Here is a 3798-nt window from a genome sequence, read left to right as displayed (position 1 = left end):
GGAGAGGAGAGAAGGGAGAAGAGGACAGGAGAGGAGAGGAGAGGAGAGGGGAGGGAAGGGGAGCAGAGGGGAGGGGAGGAGAGGCAGGATGAGAGTAAATCACACCTTGGGGTCCCATGAAAGGTGGTTGTGACCCTTGGCCCCCAGCCAGGTAAATCCCTGTTCCCTATACATTTCTCCTTCTATTTTTGCTATAAAAGTAATACAACAATGTTACCAAGCTCAAATCCATCTACTCACCCTTGCGCCTGGTGAATACAAGACAAGTTGCTGTAACAAAGTTAGAAATTTATTGTAGGTAAAGATTGCAAAGGTGGTGGATGAGCATCCCAAATGACCCTCTGAACTCCACTCAGGGTTTACACTCAACCCTTTTATCTTTAGGAGTAAATGACGGTGGAAATCCGGCATGGGAGTTAGTAATGTGTTGATTTGCATCAGTCTTAAAGGGAGAGGAGTAGGAGTCAGGAAGTTCAGAGAAATTCTCCTCAAGCTACCAGGTTAAGTGATTAACCAAGGCTGTGCGCTCAGGCAGGTGCCAGCTCTTTCTAGCAAGGATAACCTGAAGTGCAGCTGCATCAATCCTTAAAAAGAACTGAGAAAATCCAAAACTGTAACAGCCTTGCCGCTAATCCTACTGCTGTTAGAGACAGCGGTGAGTAGAATGACTGGTCTTTCCTATCTTATTTTTGGATGCATAATAGAGCTCCTTCTCTGCGAGACTGGGGTCATACTGGACATGTGTGTTTTCTGTCCCTGACTTTCCATCTTTGGGTCATGCTGAGCTGTAGAATGCTAAATGGTCAAGAAACAGCTGAGGTTTAAGGCCCCTGGATGCCATAAAGCCAAGTAGGTCCTGCTTGATCACCTTAGTGGACAGCCACATCCCCATCTGCAATGTCATTTTGATATGACACCAGCTCCACAAGGCTGCAGGGGGGATGACCTGAGTCACTGCTTGGGAAGTCTCAGAGCAGCACCTGGCACAGTGTAAACACCAGTACCATAATCACTCTGTTTCCATGGCAACGAAAATGCCCACAAGCATCCCTTTAAATGGATATGTACCATTCCACTGAATGGATGGACGTGAATTATTTAACTATTTCCCAATTGTTGGATACATAAAGTCATTCCAGAATTTTGCTGCTATGTCCAATGTTAAACAATCTTACGTGTGAGTCTTTTTGCATCTGTAGTTTAAACAACCTCCATTCTAGGAAAATTTCCTAGATTGAAGGGGACGAAGTTGTTTAAAGTTCAATGCATCAGGCCAAGCCACTCTTCGGAAAAATTGTTCCACTTCCATTTCACTGTGGAGGAGAAAAGGCACTGCAGCCAGGCCATTGTCAAATAGTTGTTCTGTTGTGGTTATGGCTGCATCCACACCAAGACATGATATCTCATCCTCTGGGCTGACATGTCTCCGTACAGCCAGTGAGCCCTCGTGCCTGTTTCTCCTCACACCCTACCAGCAGCAGGCATGCTGATGCAGACAATCATCAGCTTTGCACTCATAAGCTGAGATGCACAGGAATAGCTGCTCCTCAGGGCCTGGGACAGCTGAGGACACCCATGGCATGGCCATCCCAGAAGCCCTTGGAATTTGTCATCCACAATGGCACAAGTGGAAAGAAGATAGAATAGCTCTACAAAGCATGCAGAAAGCTTCCAAGACCCAAACCCTAAGATCACCTGGGACTGTTGGCATGCCCTAGAGGCCAGCAAGGTGCAGATCTTTACCCAGGAGGCATCCCCTGAGAGTGCCCAGTAGACCAAAGCCCTGCAGGGCCAGAGGCTCCAAGGTCGCAGGTGGACAGGGACCAAAGTGTGGCACCCCACCCTGAGGCAAGATTCCAGGCATGGCTCCAGGGGTCCCCCAAGGCCACCCAACTGGGTACTTAGGGGCTTCTGTTATTCCAAGGCCAACAAAAACATTGTCTTTGCAGAACTGGAGCTATAATTAGTCTATTCTGGATGGAACCAAGAAACCAATCCTGCAGCACGTCGCATACACACAGGGACTCTGCATAAATGTTTACAGAATAAATAAATCAACGTGGTAGGGAAAATTGGTTTGGGATTTGTCAAAAGTTCTGATTGAACTGAACTCTCTTGTCAAGACTTAAGAGATCATTAATGGATGCAAAAATCAATATGTTTTAACTAGCTGTTATGCGCAAGATGTTCTGCTAGACGCATGGAGACATAGAGGGGAAAAAATGAACAATCCTCACCCTCAGGCTGCTCCCAGGGAAGAGCCATGGTTAGCAATGGTGCCTTTGGATGCAAAAAGATCTGGGTTTGAGTTTCAAATCCAACTCTGTAGCGGAGTGGGTGACTGTCACTGTCACAGCCAGAATGCTTCAGTTTTCTCACCTGTGAAAGTGGGTTCCAACAACAACCTCCTCACAGAGCCATGTACACACAAATGAAAGGAGGCACACAACATACTTGGCAATGGATAAGCAAAAGGGAACAGAAGTTATTTTATTTTCATCGACAAGGACAAGAGGCTTGTCCGATCCACTTGGCAGCCCCAGGCATGTGGTTCGCCTGTTCTGCAGCAGACCAACCCCAAGCTGTGCTAAGAACTGGATGCGGGGGCGTCTGTTGCCTGTCTTACACTTTCAGTATGTCTTCAAAGACCTTATTTCCAGTAATACAAAGGTTACAATCTCAGAGGCTGGGACTTGGACCTGTCTTTATGGGGAAACGCTTCAGCCTGAAACCACCATGACCACCTTGTTCTCCTGTGTTTGCATGGCAAAATGTGCATTTACAGCCATTCAGGTTCTACTTGACAATCGCCTTCCCAGAGGCTCCACAATGGCCCCCCAACTGGATTCCCAGACGGTGAGGCCGCCTCACACCGCTTCTGAAGCCCAGGCCTGGAAGATACTAAGATTCTGCTCTTAAACTGTTGCCAAGGGTGGTGTGACAGCTTGACACAGCAGCCAGAGGCATGGGAGAGGGACTTTGTGGAGGAGAAACCATCCATGGCAGACAGAAGCCAGCAAAAGCATTCAAGCAGCACCCAACAGGCAATGGCGCTAGCCCTCTTTGGTCGCTTATATTCTATCTAGGCTACCCCTCCTTAGGGCAGGTTGCTGTCACTCCCAGGGTAAGGCACCCTTAATCCTACCCAGGACCATGCCAAACCCATCAGTGGCTGATTTAGCAACCACACACCCTTAATCCCAGCATCACACACTGTAGATCAAGCCACCTTAAAAAAGAAAAAAGCCCCACCTACGACCGCATGAGATTTAGTGGGGACAGCTGGACACAAGCCATAACAAAGTTAGAGCATGGGGTGATTATGAACTAAGCCACCCACTCACGGTCAAGGCCATAGGCCTGGAGATCCCTTGGTCCCATTCTATCACTCTTTTCCTGTTGTGTCTCTAAGTCTTGAAAGATTGTGTTCTAAGTCTTGAAAAGAATCTCTCTCTCTCTCTCTCTCTCTCTCTCTCTCTCTCTCTCTCTGTCTCATGCATACACACTTATACACTTATGTGCACACTAGCACATGTGCACTTACACTCACACAGACACACACTCATTTACACAGATATCCCCTACAGCCCTACCTTGCCTACGAAGGGTAGGACAGTAGCCCCTGCCCCAGCACCTCCAGTCAGTCAAGCTATGCATCACTGACCCCTCAGGCAGGGAGACCTGTGCTCCAGGTGGGAAGTCATCACATGTTCCAAACTTCACCAACCTGCAGGTGACATCAGGTAAGCGGAGGGCTGCAGCACACAGCCTGATGGTACCCACCCCCGTGGTTTTAAC

This window comes from Octodon degus, unplaced genomic scaffold, assembly GCF_000260255.1.
Source record: "Octodon degus isolate 3935 unplaced genomic scaffold, OctDeg1.0 scaffold00011, whole genome shotgun sequence".
Lineage (NCBI taxonomy): Eukaryota > Metazoa > Chordata > Mammalia > Rodentia > Octodontidae > Octodon > Octodon degus.
Note: the sequence above shows the minus strand (reverse complement) of the source record.